At 41.5% G+C, this 18,564-nt stretch overlaps 1 protein-coding gene across 23 annotated transcripts in view; it reads right to left on the bottom strand.

Moving 5' to 3' along the window:
- ERC1 (ELKS/RAB6-interacting/CAST family member 1) overlaps positions 1-18,564 on the bottom strand; it is a 519,708-nt gene that overhangs the window by 148,579 nt on the left and 352,565 nt on the right. The window lies entirely within an intron of this gene.

Genomic DNA, 18,564 nt, shown 5'->3' with positions numbered 1-18,564 from the left:
AAGAAAATCAACAAAAATTTTGGTGAAAAATAGTGTTGCTCTTTACCCTATTCTAAGCTCAGAAACAATTCAGAAGTGAGGTGATAAAACTGTGAGAATTCCCAGTAATATCCCCAAATGTGGAGAAAAACAGATGGAAAAGGGTGGATTGGTGGTTTAAGAGATGAGTCAGGACAAAACCTTTAACTATGGCAACCTCATAAAGGCAAGAAAAATTACTAGGATATGCTGTTGTCTAGCAATCTCTAAAGAATTTCACAGATGATCTGAACCTACTCATGCTTACCAGGATGAATACAGGATATTTATCAAAATTTCAGGAAAAACAAACAAACAAACAAACAACAACAACCTGAGTCCAGGCCTTCCACAAAGACTGTGGAGATCCAGCTGAGCATAGTCCTAGCTCCTCACATTTCCCAGGTTATAGAAAAGCAGGCTGAAGTCAATTCCTGGCCCTTCTGTTCTAACTCAGAGGGGCAACATCAGATGCAGTGATGGCAGGAAGAGAGCATCCGGGAACATTCATCCACTCTGCATTAGAAGAACACACCTAAGAATTTCATAACTAGCTAAGTAATACTTCAAGTAGAATGGCAAATAAACACTATCAAGCATGCAAACATAAAACAAGAAAACCAGAATTCAGCATCAGTCTTTCCTGAAATAGTCAAGTGAAGATAAAATTAAATAAGCAAAACGATACAGCAAAAAATTCAGGGATAGGGAAAATGTGGCAAAAGGTGTTAAGTGCTGAATTTAACTCCCAGACTAAGTAGCCTGGGAGTTATAAAATAAGGTGTAAATATTATAAACCTTGGTAAAGCTGATATAAAACTATATCATTAAAAACTGGTGAGAAGAAGTGATAATTTCTTCATCTTTTAGAGCATGGCATGAATTAATACTGATTAAAATAAAAATAAAAGATGCTGTTGTAAAACATAACCCCAATCTCCATCTCTTTTCTTAAACTTGGAAGGATGGCTTAGGAATTCTCCTTTATAGTAAAGAAATATTCTGGCCAGGCGTGGTGGCTCACGCCTGTAATCCCAGCACTTTGGGAGGCCGAGGCGGGCAGATCACGAGATCAGGAGATTGAGACCATCCTGGCTAACACGGTGAAATCCCATTTCTACTAAAAAATAGAAAAAAAATTAGCCGGGCGTGGTGGCGGGCACCTGTAGTCCCAGCTACTCGGGAGGCTGAGGCAGGAGAATGGCGTGAACCCGGGAGGTGGAGCTTGCAGTGAGCCCAGATCACGCCACTGCACTCCAGCCTGGGCAAAAGAGTGAGACTCCGTCTCAAAAAAAAAAAAAAAAAAAAAGAAGAAATATTCTACTGAAATTTTCTTTATTCTGCTAATGTCAAGTAAAATTAAATTCAATTTTTATTTAAAATGGCATGTTATATGTTAATATTTTCTATATGTGCATAGGAATATGACAGGAATCCTGCTTACCTACTACAAATAATGATTATTTTCTAGGCAATTGACTTGGCGGCTGTTTTTTCTTTATTCTTTCTACTTTGTACTACTGCTTAAATTTATAAAAGAATAACAAATAAGTAAATCATATAAGTGACTGAAGGAGCACTAAAATACACAAGAAAAAGCATGTGTTCTGGAGCTGGACAGTGCCGCTTACTAGTTGTATGACCCTAGACAAGCAGCTTCCTGAACTTCCTTGATTTTATCTGTCAAATGGAAATATAAATGTGTAAACTTACCGGAGTTGTTATTAAGATTGAGATAGTATAAAATAATAATTATACCTCTCTTACAGACAGGAATCTGGCACATGGCAGGCCCTTAACAAATGTTAGTTTTCCTAGAGAGCTCAGGTTCCAACAACAGAAAGAGAAAGAAAAAGTGGAATTACCACTCTGGGTTTTAGATTTCTTTTTAACTGTATCTTTTAACCTTTAGTCAAGAGTTAAATGAATACTTATTTTAGTTCCCAAGATTTGTGTGGCTGAGGATTGTCAGCTTTGTTAAAACACAGTGATCAAAATGTACCGTCAGGATTTCAGGGTTTCACAGCACAAGCCTTCATGTGGTTCCAGTCTCTCCTTTCCTCCTTCAGAGATCAACAGCTTCTTCACTCAATGCAGAGAGAACATTGTGTTAAAACCCCTCTTTCCCCGCTTTCTCCCACTGAGATGCCGACTGAATCTACTGCATACTCAAAGTACAGCTAATGATTAGCGAAGAAAAGCCACCGCCACAGAACCAGGCCAGGTATCTTTTAAAAATAAGTAAATAAATGACAGACCCCACCCCAACCCTGACTCCCCTCTTTGAGTCCCATAAGAGTATTGTTGTATAACCAGATGTTTTATTTATAAACAAAGATGAAAATGTTTTTACAGGCTGGGCGCGGTGGCTCACGCCTGTAATCCCAGCACTTTGGGAGGCCGAGGCGGGCGGATCACGAGGTCAGGAGATCGAGACCATCCTGGCTAACACAGTGAAACCCCATCTCTACTAAAAATACAAAAAATTAGCCGGGCACGGTGGTGGGTGCCTGTAGTCCCAGCTACACGGGACACTGAGGCAGGAGAATGGTGTGAACCTGAAAGGCGGAGCTTGCAGTGAGCCGAGATCGCGCCACTGCACTCCAGCCTGGGTGACAGAGCGAGACTGTCTTAAAAAAAAAAAAAAAAAAAAGAAAATGTTTTTACATATGAAATCTACAATTTAAATGATAAGCTTCAGAATATACCTTATTTCAGCATACTGGCAGGTAGTTTAGAAGCTTTAAAGGAAAGTCCTGCAGTCACTGGCATTATATGATGTGTTTAATCTTTCCTAGTAATATGAAGAACGAAAAAGCATCTAAGACTTGGGTGAGAAGTGAGACAGCGTGAGTGGCACAGATGTTCCGAAAGGGTAGTTAAGCGAATGAGTGATGAAAACACTGAGCCACTAACCACCACAGAACTCTCTAAAAATAACTCAATATCAATACTAAGATAACTAAACTCAAGTTACAAGAGAATCTGCTTCAGGGAAGAACAGACATACAGTTTTTGTACTAGATACGATATTCCTGGTGCAGCTCATAGGAATCTTTTGAATTAAAAGCAGCATGATGACTGTACGGGATAGTTTCATGCCAAAATAATCAGCGGAGCACTGGAACTGAAATATAAAGACTAACACCAAAGCTGCTAGAATTTGAATGACCCATGAACTAATTTAGCATTAGTGACACAGATAACAGGGGGGAAAATACTAGTTGGGACGAATGGCACTCTCTTTTGAAGGACGAAGTCTATAATGGAAAAGAAATGGTCATTTGCTTATGATGCTTGTTTGCACAGGGCTCTGCTGGCCTCATGTTGCCTACATGAGAGATCCCCAGTAGAGCTGTAAAGCCTGCTTTAAGTCCAGGTGCTCTAACTCCTGTCTGTCAAAACAGGACTGTTTTCTTAATAAACATTTCAAAGCTCTCTAATGCCCGGACTGATTAGTTTAGGGGCTGGAAGGAGTTGTGAGGACCGCATGAGTGACAGGCAAAAAAGGCAGATAACATAGATACTGGTATTTATTTCATTAAGTGTGTTTAATAAATTTTGAGAGTGTTACTGTCTGCACTCATGTAATGGATTACAGGGTCAGCATGATCTTCCTGAAATATGGATTGGATCACATCACTTCCTTGCTATAGAATAGCAATTTAAATTAGTGGCATGGCATAGAAAGCCCTTCTAGCCTTTTCCTCAAAATTTTCCTCAAACATTCTTTGCTCTAGCAATACTAAATTTCTTATAGTTCCTCAAATACACATTAATATTTCATACCTCTGTGACTTTTCATCTGCTATTTTATCAACTAAGAATACTCGCAACGCTCTCTTCTCTGATTTATCCTTTAAGAGCCAGCTAAAAGACTAAGAGGGTCTGTACGATACCAGGCAGACATGGGATGATGTCCTCTCAGATTGAGTCTAAGTTCTACACTTAAATTCAGCACTTGGCACCTTTTGCCGTGGTTTCTCTATCCCTGCATTTTTTGCTTTATCTTTTTTTTGGTTTTTTTTTTTTTTTTTTTTTTTTTTGAGACAGAGTTTTGCTGTTTGTCGCCCAGGCTGGAGTGCAATGGTGCAATCTTGGCTCACTGCAACCTCTGCCTCCCAGGTTCAAGCGATTCTCCTGCCTCAGTCTCCCAGGTAGCTGGGATTACAGGCGTGTGCCACCATGCCCAGCTAATTTTTGTATTTTTTTAGTAGAGACGGGGTTTCACCATATTGGCTAGGCTGTTCTCAAACTCCTGACCTCAGGTAATCCACCAGCCTCGGCCTCCCAAAGTGCTGGGATTACAGGCGTGAGCCACCGCGCCCGGCCTGCTTTAACTTTTTGCTTACTGAATTTTATCTTTACTTGACTTTTTCAGGAAAAACTCTCTCTACAAGCTCCCACTGAAACCTGTTCATACTTCCTTTATATTATTATAGTATATTATTAATATAATCTCCTGTTTTGTGTATTTCTCCATAGATTTGGAAAGGTAAAACCCATCCCCTTTCATCTATGAATTCCCAGAAGAGAGTAGAAACTGTTTACCATTCAGTGAAATACAAAAAGAAATTCTTATTTTTCTTAAGTTCAAACGAAGTTTTGAATATCCATTCAAAGTGATTCAGCAAGAAACTGTCAACAGAATTTATGCAAAATATTCCAGGCTGATCCCAAAGCTTCAAGTTTCTTTTTTTAAAAATTATACTTTAAGTTCTAGGGTATGTGTACACAACAGGCAGGTTTCATACACAGGTATACATGTGCCATGTTGGTTTGCTGCACCCATCAACTCTTCATTTACATTAGTTATTTCTCCTAATGCTATCCCTCCCCCAACCCCCGACCCCATGACAGGCCCCAGTGTGTGATATTCCCCTCCCTGTGTCCATGTGTTCTCATTGTTCAATTCCCACCTATGAGTGAGAACATGCAGTGTTCGGTTTTCTGTCCTTGTGATAATTTGCTGAGAATGATGGTTCTAGCTTCATCCATGTGCCTGCAAAGGACATGAACTCATCCTTTTTTATGGCTGCATAGTATTCCATGATGTATATGTACCACATTTTCTTAATCCAGTCTATCATTGATGGACATTTGGGTTGGTTCGAAGTCTTTGCTATTGTGAATAGTGCCGCAATAAACATATGTGTGCATGTGTCTTTATAGTAGCACGATTTATAATCCTCAGGAGATCAAGACCATCTTGGTGAACATGGCGAAACCCTGTCTCTATTGAAAATACAAAACAAATTAGCCGGGCTTGGTGGTGTGCGCCTGTAGTCCCAGCTACTCAGGAGGCTGAGGCAGGAGAACTGCTTGAACCCAGGAGTCGGAGGCTGCAGTGAGCCGAGATTGCGCCACTGCACTCCAGCCTGGGTGACAGAGTAAGACTCTGCCTCAAAAAAAAAAAAAAAAAAGAAAAAGAAAAGAATAAATGGACATTCAAGGAAAAATACAAATGTTAATATTCTGTGTTTTAAACCAATCTGTATTTATTCCTCTGGAAGAAGTTAGAATATACTGGTAATGTACCCCTTAGAATGAAAATAACAAGAACTGGAAAACACATCCTTAAAAGAGAGTACTAGGCTGGACACAGTGGCTCATGCCTGTAATCCCAGCACTTTGGGAGGCCAAGGCAGGAGGACTGCTTGAGCCGAGGAATTGGAGATGAGCCTCGGCAATATGGAGAGACTCTGTCTCTATATTAAAAAAGAGGGGAAGGGCACTAAAGCCTGCTAAAAGCAGCCAGGTGGAACAGCTGCCAGCGAGAAACCGAGCTGACTGGCACAACAGACCTTCAGAGGGAAGGCAGTGAGAGTGGATGGAGGGAACACACAGAAGCAGGCTGAAAGGGGAGGATGCTGGGAACGCTGCACCGGGCTACTGCACATAGGGACTCGTTCCTAGCCCCCAACGACCCTGAGGGAATGAGCGAGTTGTACTCACGAAGAGTAATCTGCTCTTGCTACGGGCCTCTGGAATTCCAGCAGAAGATGACCCCTCGACTACCACAGACACCGATTTGGCAGGGAGAGCTGCTTAGAGAAGCAAGGGCAGCGCGTCAGCTGAGGTGGAACCCAGAGGGTTTGGTGTGGTAGAGTCTGTAGTGGAGCATGGCTAGGGAAGCCCATCTCCCCAGGCTTGACTTGCTCCCATAGGAGACTTTAGCCCCAGGGGAACAACTGGACCTAACCTCTGCAAGACCTGAACTCTGGAGGTCTTGCCCATCAGATGGGGCTGGTCCAACCTGAGCACCTCTTGGTCTGCTGGACTCTCTAGGGACCACAGCCTAGCTGTGCCTGCTTGCAGGATAGCCTTGGGTACCCTGGAAGCTGTCATTACAGCTCCTGTGCTGGGGAACTATGCCTGACTGGCAGAGAACTCCAGCAGGCTGGCCCCCACAGTCACACACTGGCCACGCACCAGGCCTGCCTGCTTTCTCCACACATTGCAGCTTCCCCCAGGCCTACAGCAAGCCTCCACATCTCTTTGCCAGCATATGTGTACGTGGACAGATTTTGCTTTCCTTGCCCTGCCAGTGTGCATGTGTGAGTGCACGCTACCACCTGTTCCCCCTCTGCTGGACCGTCACTGCCGTTGGAGCCTTGGTGAGCACAGAACCAGCCAGCCCTGCCCTTGTGCCAACACTGCCATGGGAGTGAAACCAGGCACAGAGGACAGCAGACCCTCCCCAGCCCTGAGCAACCACCCCTGCCTGGGGCACACAGAGACATGTCCCCACCAGTAACCCACATCCATGTTAACACAACCACCAGTGATATCACATGCACAGTCACCAGCAAGGGCTCCCTGGCCCCCCAGGCTGAGCTGCCTCTGCCACTGCAGTGAATGCCTACATGGGGGCGGGCACCCTGGCACCTGCTAGCACCCTGTCACAGTCGTCCAGCTGAGCTGCCTCTGCCACTGCGGTGAATGCCTACATGGGGGCGGGCACCCTGGCACCTGCTAGCACCCTGTCACAGTCGTCCAGCTGAGCTGCCTCTGCCACTGCAGTGAATGCCTACATGGGGGCGGGCACCCTGGTACCTGCTAGCACCCTGTCACAGTCGTCCAGCTGAGCTGCCTCTGCCACTGCGGTGAATGCCTACATGGGGGCGGGCACCCTGGCACCTGCTAGCACCCTGTCACAGTCGTCCAGCTGAGCTGCCTCTGCCACTGCGGTGAATGCCTACATGGGGGCGGGCACCCTGGCACCTGCTAGCACCCTGTCACAGTCGTCCAGCTGAGCTGCCTCTGCCACTGCGGTGAATGCCTACATGGGGGCGGGCACCCTGGTACCTGCTAGCACCCTGTCACAGTCGTCCAGCTGAGCTGCCTCTGCCACTGCGGTGAATGCCTACATGGGGGCGGGCACCCTGGCACCTGCTAGCACCCTGTCACAGTCGTCCAGCTGAGCTGCCTCTGCCACTGTGGTGAATGCCTACATGGGGGCGGGCACCCTGGTACCTGCTAGCACCCTGTCACAGTCGTCCAGCTGAGCTGCCTCTGCCACTGCGGTGAATGCCTACATGGGGGCAGGCACCCTGGTACCTGCTAGCACCCTGTCACAGTTGTCCAGCGTGCACTCTGCTGCGCTGCTGCTGTTGCTGGCATGTGCAAATGAGGACGGATCCTGCTGCCACCACACTATGAAGCACTTTGGCAGACACCACCCATTAGAGTGTAGTGATCAGTGATCGTGGAGCACCTCGGCCCCACCAGCACAGTGGACTCCTAACTTCAGAGGAGCCAGAGAACAAAGTCATTGCCCAATATAAGTCCCCCAAAGTTAGAGCACACAGTCTAGAAGGTCAGAGCTGAGTGCTGGCCCTCTAAAGTCTTCCAGAAACAGTTGGCTGAATCCACCTTATACCGCAATCAAACACTGAAGGTCATCAAATAGTATAAAAGAAGAAGAAGAAGAAGAAAAAAAACTATCCAAAGGTCAGCAAGTTCAAAGATTGAACAAACATTAGCCCAGAAAGATAAGAAAGAACCAATCCAAGAACTCTTGACAACTCAAAAAGCCAGAGTGCCTTCTTTCCTCAAAATGACTGCACCACCACTCCAGCAAGGGTTCTGAACCGGGTTGAGATGGCAGAAATGACAGAAACAGAAGGCAGAATATGGATAGGAATGCAGATCGTTGAGATGCAGGAGTATGCTGAAACAAAATCAAGGAAGCGAAGAATCACAGTACAACAATATAGGAGCTGACAGACAAAATATCCAGCAAAGAAAAAAATGTAATCAACCTGACAGAGCTGAAAAACACACTATAAGACTTTCATAATGCAGTCACAAGTATTAACAGCAGAATAGACCAAGGTGAGGACAGCGTCTCAGAGCTTGAAGACTGATGTTTTGAAATAAGGAAGTCAGACAATAATAGAGAAAAAAGAGTATAAAGGAATAAACAAAACCTCCAAGAAATGTGGTATTATATAAAGAGACCAAATCTATGAATCACTGGTATCCCTGAAAGAGATGGGGAGAGCGTAAGCAACTGAAAACATATTTCAGGATATCATCCATGAGAGCTTCCCAACCCTAGCTAGAGAGACTAATATGCAAATTCAAGAAATGCAGAGAACCCCAATGAGATCCTTCATGAGAAGAACATCCTCAAGACATAATCATAAGGTTCTTGCAGGTTAAGATGAAAGAAAAAAATGTTAAAGGCAGCTAGAGGGTAAGGTAAGGTCACCTACAAAGGCAAGTCCATCAGACTAACAGCGGACCTCTCAGCAGAAACCCTACAAGCCAGAAGAGATTGGGCACCAATAATCAACATTCTTAAAGAAATTCCAAGCCAGAATTTCATATCTGGACAAACTAACCTTCATAAGTGAGGGAAAAATCAGATCCTTTTCACACCAGCAAATGCTGAGGAAATTCATTACTATCAAACCTGCCTTACAAGAGCTCCTTAAGGAAGCACTAAATATGGAAAGGAAAGACCATTACCAGCCACTTCAAAAATGCATTTAAGTAAACACACTAGTGACACTATAAAGCAACCACACAAACAAGTCTGCATAATAACGAGCTAACATCATGATGACAGGTTCAGATCCACACATATCAGTACAAACCTTGAATGTAAATGGGCTAAATACCCCTATTAAAAGGCACCAAGTAACAAGCTAGATAAAGAACCAAGATCCACCAGTGTGCTATCTTCAAGAGGCCCATTTCGCATGCAATGACACCCACAGACTCAAAATAAATGGAGAAAAATCTACGAAGCAAACAGAAAAAAGCAGGATTACATCCTAATTTCAGAAAAAATAGACTTTAAACCAAAAAAGATTAAAAAAAAAAGAAAAAGAACAGCATTACTAAATAGTAACGGGTTCAATGCAACAAGAACAGCTAACTATCCTAAATATATATGCACCTGACACTGAAGCACCCGGATTCAGGAAGCAAGCTCTTAGAGACCTTCAGAGAGACTTAGACTCCCACACGATAACAGTGGGAGACTTCAATACCCCACTAACAGTATTAGATCAAAGATTAAGGCCAGGAGCAGTGGCTCATGCCTGTAATCCCAGCACTTTGGAAGGCCGAGGTGGGCAGATCACTTGAGGTTAGGAGTTTGAGATCAGCCTGGCCAACATGGCAAAACCCTGTTTCTACTAAAAATACAAAAACAAAACAAAACAAAACAAAATAGCCAGCATGCTCGTGCATGCCTGTAGTCCCAGCTACTGAGGAAGCTGAGGCAGGAGAATTGCTTGAACCCGGGAGGCGGAGGTTGCAGTGAGCCGAGATTGTATCACTGCACTCCAGCCTGGGCAATGGAGCGAGACTGTCTCAAAAAAAAAAAAAAGTTAATAAAGATATTCAGGACCTGAACTCAGCATAGGATCAAAGGGACTTGACAGGAATCTACAGAATTCGCCACCCAAAAGCAACAGAACATACATTCTCACCTTCGCATGGCACATACTCTAAAACTGACCACATAATTGGACAGAAAATACTCCTCAGTAAATGCAAAAGAACTGAAATAATAAACACTCTCTCAGACCACAGCATGATCAAATTAGAAATCAAGACTAAGAATTTTGCTCAAAACCATACCATTATATGGAAATTGATCAACCTACTCCTGAATGACTTTTGCATAAATAATGAAACTAAGGCAGAAATCAAGAAGTTCTCTGAAACTAATGAGAACAAAGATACAACATACCAGAATCTCTGGGACACAGCTAAGACAATGTTAACGGGGACGTTTATATCATTAAACGTCCACATCAAAGAGTTAGAAAGATCTCAATATAACAACTTTACATCACAACTAAAAGAACTAGAGAACCGAGAGCAAACCAACCTCAAAGCCAGCAGAAGACAAGAAATAACAAAAATTAGAGCTGAACTGAGGGATACTGAGACATGAAAACCCATATAAAGGATCAATGAGTCCAGGAGTTTATTTTTTTAAAAAAAATTAATAAATTGCTAAATAGGCTAGTAAGAGAGAAAATCCAAATAAACACGATTAGAAATAACAAAAAGGATATTATCACCGAACCCAAAGAAATACAAACAACCACTAGAGAATATACGAACACCTTTATGCATGTAAACTAGGAAATCTAGAAGAAAGGGATAAATTCCTGGACACATACACCCTCCCAAGACTGAACCAGGAAGAAACTGAATCCCTGAACAGACCCATAATGAACTCTGAAATTGAGGAAGCAACAAATAGCCTACCAACCAAATAAATAAATAAATAATAAATAAGCCCAGTACCAGATAGAGTCACAGCTAAATTCTACCAGATGTACAAAGAAGAGCTGGTACCATTGCCACTGAAACTATTTCAAAAAAATTGAGGAGGAGGGACTCCTCCCCAACTAATTCTACGAGGTCGGCATCATCCTGATATCAAAACCCGGCAGAGATAAAACAAAAAAAGAAAACTTCAGACCAATATCCTTGAGGAACGTCAATGCAAAATCCTCAACAAAATCCTGACAAACTGAATCCAGAAGCACATGAAAAGGCTTATCCACCAAGATCAAGTAGGCTTTGTCTCTACGATGCAAGGTTGGTTCAACATGCAAAAATCAATGTGATTCAGCACATAAACAGAACTAAAGACAAAAACTACATGATTATCACAACAGATGCAGAAAGGGCTTTCGATAAAATTCAACATCGCTTCATGTTAAAAGCTCTCAATAAACTACGTATTGAAGGAACATACCTCAAAATAATAAGAGCCACCTATGACAAATCCACAGCCAATATCATACTGAATAAACAAAAGCTGGAAGCATTCCCCTTGAAAAACTGGTGTAAGACAAGGATGCCCTCTCTCACCACTCCTATTCAACATAGTATTGAAGGTCCTGGACAGGGCAATCAGGCAAAAGAAAGAAATAAAGGGTATCCAAATGGGAAGAGAGGAAATTAAACTATCCCTGTTTGCAGATGACACAATCCTGTATCTAGAAAACCCCATCGTCTTGGTCCAAAATCTTCTTAAGGTGATAAAAAAACTTCAGCAAACTTTCAGGATACAAAATTAATATACAGATATCACTAGCTTTCCTCTACACCAACAGTCAAGCCAAGAGCCAAATCAGGAATGTAATTCCATTTACACGTGCCTGAAAAAGTATAAAATACCTACGAATACAGCTAACCAAGCAGGTGAAAGATCTCTACAAGGAGAACTACAAAACACTGCTCAAAGAAATCAGAAATGACACAAACAAATGGAAAAACATTCCATGCTCATGGATAGGAAGAATCAATATCGTTTAATGGCCACACTGAACAAAGCAATTTATAGATTTAATGCTGTTCCTATCAAACTACCAATGACATTCTCACAGAACTAGAAAACTATCTTAAAATTCATATGAAAACCAAAAAAGATCCCCAACAGCCTAGGCAATCCTACCCAAAAAGAATAAACCTGGAGGCATCACGCTACCTGACTTCAAACTATACTACAGGGCTACAGTAACCAAAACAGCCTGGTAACTGGTACAAAGACACATAGACCAATGGAACAGAAGAGAGAGCCCCAAAATAAGGTTGCACATCTAGAACTATCTGATCTTCAACAAACCTGACAAAAGCAAGCAATGAAGGAAAGGACTCCCTATTCACTAAATGATGCTGTGGTAACTGGCTAGCCACATGCAGAAGATTGAAACTGGATCCCTTCCTTACACCCTATACAAAAATTAATTCAAGATGGATTAAACACTTAAATGTAAAACCCAAAACTATAAAAAAAACCTGGAAGACAACCTAGTCAATACCAATCAGGACACAGGAATGGGCAAAGATTTTATAATGAGGATGCCAAAAGCAACTGCAACAAAAGCAAAAATTGATGAACAGGATCTACGTAAACTAGAGAGTTTTTGTACAGCAAAAGAAACTTTCAACAGTATACAACCTACAGAATGGGAGGAAATTTTTGCAAGGTATGCATGTGACAAAGGTCTAATATCCAGGATCCATAAAGAGCTTAAACAAGAAAAAAACAACCCCATTAAAAAGTGGGCAAAATACATAAACAGACGCTTTTCAAAAGAAGACATAACACGTGGCCAAGAAGCACATGAAAAAAGCTCAACATCAGGGATCATTAGAGAAAAAATTGAAACCACAATATTATCTCACACCAGCCAGAATGGCTATTATTAAAAAGTCAAAAAATAACAGATGCTGGCGAGGTTGTGGGAAAAGGAACCTGAACACTTATACATTGTTGGCGGGAGTGTAAATTAGTTCAACCATTGTGGAAGACAGCATGACGATTCCTCAAAGAACTAAAGACAGAAATACCATTTGGCCCAGCAATCCCATTATTGTGTACATAATAAAAGGAATATAAATTGTTCTATTATAAAGACACATGCACGTGTATGTTCACTGCAGTGCTATTAACAATAGCAAAGATACAGAATCAACCTAAATGCTCATCAATGACAGACTAAAGAAAATGTGGGGCCAGGTGCGGTGGCTCACGCCTGTGATCCCAGCACTTTGGGAGGCGGAGATGGGTGGATCATGAGGTCAGGAGATCGAGACCATCGTGGCCAACATGGTGAAACCCCGTCTGTACTAAAAATACAAAAATTAGCCAGGTGTGGTGGCACGTGCCTGTAATCTGAGCTACTCAGGAGGCTGAGGCAGGAGAATCGCTTGAACCTGGGAGGCAGAGATTGCAGTGAGCCGACATCACACCACTGCACTCCAGCCTGGCGACACAGCGAGACTCCATCTCAAAAAAAAAAAAAAAAAAAAAAAGAAAATGCGGTACATACAAACCACGGAATACTATGCAGCCATAAAAAAAGAATGAGATCATGTCCTTTGCAGGCACATGGATGGAGCTGGAGACCATTACCCTTAACAAACAACACAGGAACAGAAAACCAAATACCACATGTTCGCACTTATAAGTGGTAGCTAAATGATGAGAATACGTGGACACATAGGGGGGAACAACAGGCACTGGGGCCTAATGGAGGAGGGAGGGTGGGAGGAGGAAGAGGATCAGGACAAATTATAAAATAACTAAAGGGTACTAGGCTTAATACCTGGGCGAGGAAATAATCTGTACAACAACCCTCCATGACTTGAGTTTACCTGCATAACAAACCTGCACATGTGCCCCTGTACTTAAAATAAAAGCTTCAAAACAAGTCTATTTTGAATAGCTGCAATAGTTTCCCCTCCTCACCTCCCTACGCTCTTACATAGGACATGCAGTTTATTATTTTCCCCACCTATAACAAGTAAGCAAAGAAACCTGAAACGATCTTTTCTGTGATACCAAATAAACTACTGAAATGATCTAGGGCTGCTTATATCACAGTTGGTGCCCCAGAACAAATCCTTTTTATTCTTAAATTTGGGGGGTGCCTCCAACCTGACAGTGGATCCACACCATCCATCCTAAAGAGACGGCTACCAGTGGACAGGTTCTGCCAGTTATACAAAGCTGCTAGTCAGCTGTATCACCCAGAGCAGAGGCCTAGCAGGGAAGCAAACCTGCAAACACCACCAAAGGAATTTCAATTTGGCCATGTGCCACAATCAATCCAGTTCTCCTTAAACACGAAGGGACAATGAAGAATTGACTAATACGTGAAAAACCTCTGAAATAAAAGAGAAGATACATGAGTTTAACAACTAAGGCTGTAGGAAACACAAATAATTCAGGAAATAGAAGAACATTTTTTTTAAAAGGTCTAATCAATTTCTTAAGAGAAATCCAAGAAGACGCTAAAGCTACACAACAGATACAGCAGGCTATGAAAAAGAACATTCCAATTGTAAGAAAGTTAAAATGCTCTTTGGCAAAACAAAAAAATTCAAAAGTACTGTAAGATAAAGTCAAGGATATTTCGTCCCGCCAACCAAGAACTAAATGAAGAAAAGGAGATAAAAAATACAGAGTAAAAAATTTAAGAGAAATCTAAATCCAACAACTAGAAGTTTTAGAAGGTGAGAATAGTGAAAATGAAGGAAAGGAAACGACCAAAGAAGTAATACAAGAAGTTTTCTGAGCTTAAACAAAGGAAGAAAAAAAGAAGTCATAAATATATCCCGAAATCCAGGAGTCTACAGATTCAAAGAAATACTTCTGGTTAAGATGGTTTAGTAAAGTCATGCTCTGAGATATAAAATACATAGCAATGACTATAAGGAGAGATCTAGAAAGCTACAGGGGGCTCAAATACAACTTAAACGTATGTAAGGAGCATAAATGGAACAGAACTGCAAAATACACCATGGCCTGCCAGGAATATGGATCCGAAAGCAGCCTCGGGGAGCTAGAACTCTCACTCCTGCTGGATGAGGGGGACTACCAACACTTTATAGAAGATACAGGCTCATCGGTTAACACCAGGAACTACAATCGTGTACTCACCTCCTGTCCCAGTGACTAATTATTTGTTAGGATCAGGGCATAACGAATCAAGCAGATGGATTCAAGAACAGAAACAGAAAAAAGGTATCTACCGGCTCTGTGACTGGATCTCTGTGACAGCCTCACTATCTCCCTGGGTCAAGAACCACTACTATACTGGAAATGCTCATGGTACCACTATCTGTAAGAGCCCCAAACTAAATGGGCTCTGTCTCCATCAACAGTGAATAAATAAGTAGATGGATAACTGCTAGACAAATAAATATTGTGTAGTCACCCAATGTAATACCATATGGGATAAGATTGAAAGAACTATTGGCTACATGTAAAAACATGAACAAAACTCACAACACAGAGTGAAAGAACCCAGACACAAAAGAGTACTTATTTGATAATTCCATTTATATGTAACACAAAACAGGTAAAATTAAAATATGCATTCAGAAGTCAGAATAGTGATTACTCAAGGGAGGTGTTACTCACTGGAGGGAAGCACAAAGAGGGTTTCTGGAGCATTGGGAATATTCTGTTTCTTGATTTGGGTGTCAGGTTACATAAATTTTTCAGATTGTAAAAATATAGTGAACTAAACTGACAGTACACATATTCTTTCAGAGGTATAGTATACACTCCAATAAAAAATTTAACAAATATGTTAGTAAAGTTACAGACAAAAACTAAATAAGCAGGGGACAGTACATTGAACGTAGCTGAAGACAGAATCAGTGAATTGAAAGATAGTACTAGGAATTTACTCAAAACATGGAACATAAACGATAAAAAGACATAAAGAGATAAAAAAGAGAGAAGATAAATTAAGACACATGTAAAAAAGACAAAGAGACTCTAAGTCTACTAGGAGTTGCAGAACAAAATATTAGAGAAAACAGTATTCGGGAGAATTGTTCATAATTTTCCAAAATAAAAGGACAAGATGAGTCTTCAACTTTAAGATATGGCTGCATGTCCTGTGTAAATGAATAAAAATAAAAGTTCAACTGTCAGAAGTTAGGGAAGGGGAAGAAAGAAGAAGGGAGGGGAAGAAAAGTGGAAGGAAGAGTAGAGGTACTGATAACCTTATTCTACATGTCACTAGGCAGAGAGCCTGTGGGAAGATGATAAAGAGAAATCAGAGTTTTAAGTGTATGATTTAAAGTTACAAAGCTAACGAACAGGAGTAATAAAATAATAATAATAATAATACAAAAACTGGGAGAAGGAGTGAGGGAAAACAGGCAGCAATTTAAGTAAGCTAAATACTGACTGTAGCAAGGAGTCAATAAAAAATAACATTATGAGTCTAAAGTTTTGAGTGATGATTGCTTCTTAGCCTTAGCTAAGAGCAAGTGCAAAGTTTTGAGTGAAGAAAGCTCAAAGGATCACTCACTCGAGGATGTGGAAAGGGGGACAGAAAAGGTAGAGGTGTTGTTGCTTTTCCTTATAGGCCTTTCTGTACCATCTGACTTTTCCCATTATCGTGTATTATGTTGTTTATGCATTTCACAGAAGAAAATAAAATGTTGGTCCTGGAAAAGGTGAACTTGTGCTTCCTAGTTAAATAACAGATGATACTGGTTCTTAGCCATAAAACAAAGGATACTGCTTGAAACTTCAGGGTTGAATCCACTGCTGCTGGCTCTAGGGTTTAAATATTCCCATCTCAGCTTTTATAATTTACTTCCATTGGGAACTGTTAAACTATTCTCCAGAATCTTTTTAAAGGAGAAACCAAGCACACTAGAAAAGTGGGGTCAAAAGTCCTGGGAGCTTTTAGCTTAAATCATCTTTAACTCCTCCCTTTCCTTCAAATTCCACATATCCCTTTGTCATTAAATCTTCTGTTCATTCTACCTCCTCAATATTTCTTCATCCTCCACCTCTGACATAACCCTAATTCATAATTTCTTGCCTGAATTACTTTAACATCCACTTATTTTGGTATCTTATTCACATTTTCCCCTTCCCCAGCTAGGTAAGATCTAGAAGAGCAACATTAGATAGCAAAAGGAAACCAAAGTTACGGATCTGTTCCTTCTCATTTATTAGTATAATTGGGAAATTACTCACTTTGTTACAGTCTCAGTTTCCTCAACTATAAAACGAGTATAATGAAAGCAGCTTTCTCACAGGCTGCTCGTGAGGCTTTCAGAATATATACATGGAAAACGTAAAACAATATATTATTATTGTTGTAGTTATTGCCTCGCTTTGCATTCCAAATAGGGATAGAAGGCCATTATTAATACGTGTGTAGTTGATTTTATTTAGGCTATTATAAAACTATTTTGAGATTATTAGATGAATCTATATTGAAAAATTTAGAAAAAAAATAACCTTTTCTACTTTTCTTTTCTTTTCTTTTTTTTTTTTTGATTCAGAGTCTTGCTCTGTCGCCCAAGCTGAAGTGCAGTGGCGTGATCTTGGCTCACTCCAACCTCCGCCTCTGGGGTTCAAGTGATTCTCCTGCCTCAGCCTCCCAAGTAGCTGGGATTACAGGCGTGCGCCACCACGCCTGGCTAATTTTGTATTTTTTAGTAGAGATGGGGTTTCGCTATGTTGGCCAGGTTGGTCTCAAAATCCTGACCTCAAGTGATCTGCCTGCCTTGGCCTCCCAAAGTGCTGGGATTACAGGCGTGAGCCACCATGCCTGGTCTCTAAGGCTTTTTTTTTTTTTTTTAAGTAACTTTTAAATAGACATTTATTTATTTGTCAAATCACCTCTAAAAAGTTCCAAGAATGAAAAAGACAAGGACCCTCCCTCCCCAAGAACAGAGGCTGTCTTATTCCAGGTGATACTGCTAACACGTAGAACCATGTCTAACACTGAATTAGATGCTCCTAATTCAACAGAAAACATGTACACAGATATTTTAATCCATGGTAAGAAAAAAAAGACAAAGCAATAGGAGAGGTTCAAAGCAAACGCAGAGAAAGAAATGACTTCCTGCTATAGCATCATTTGTCTTGGAAGAAGTAGCATCTTAATTGAGGGAGAAAAGGGGAGGGGGGGGGAGAAAGGAAAAAGGGCAAGAGGGGGAAAAGTGAAAGAGAGAGAAAGGAGAAACGTGAGGTCATATGGGCGTGGCGCACAACAGGAGGACCCAGATTATGGGGAACCTTCAACGCCAGGCTTAGGAGTCTGAATTTTATCCTGAAAGGATAAGAAGCCTTTGGAAAATTTTAAGAGGAAACAACATGACCATATACGTGTTTTCAAAAGTATTAAGGGCAGGTGCAGTGGCTCATGTCTGTAATCCCAGCACTTTGGGAGGCCATGGTAGGAGAACTACTTGAGCTCAGGGGTTGAGACCAGCCTGGGCAATGAAGTGAGGCTTCATTTCTAACAAAAAAAATTAAGCTGGACATCATGGCATGCATCTGTGGTCTCAGCTACTTGGGAGGCTGAGGCAGGAGGATTGCTTGAGCCTGGGAGGTTGAGGTTACAGTGACCAGTGATTATGCCAATGCACTCCAGCCTGGGTGACAGAATGAGACACCATCTCCAAAGGAAAAACAAGCAAACAAACACAAACAACCAAGTATTAACCTGGAAGAAGCAGAAGAAAAGGACTGGCAAAGCGTAAAATTAGTTACAAATTAGCTAAGATGCTGTTGCA

Source organism: Gorilla gorilla, chromosome 10 (genome assembly GCF_029281585.2).
Source record: "Gorilla gorilla gorilla isolate KB3781 chromosome 10, NHGRI_mGorGor1-v2.1_pri, whole genome shotgun sequence".
Taxonomy (NCBI): domain Eukaryota; kingdom Metazoa; phylum Chordata; class Mammalia; order Primates; family Hominidae; genus Gorilla; species Gorilla gorilla.
Note: the sequence above shows the minus strand (reverse complement) of the source record. Positions and strands in the feature narration are given on the sequence as shown.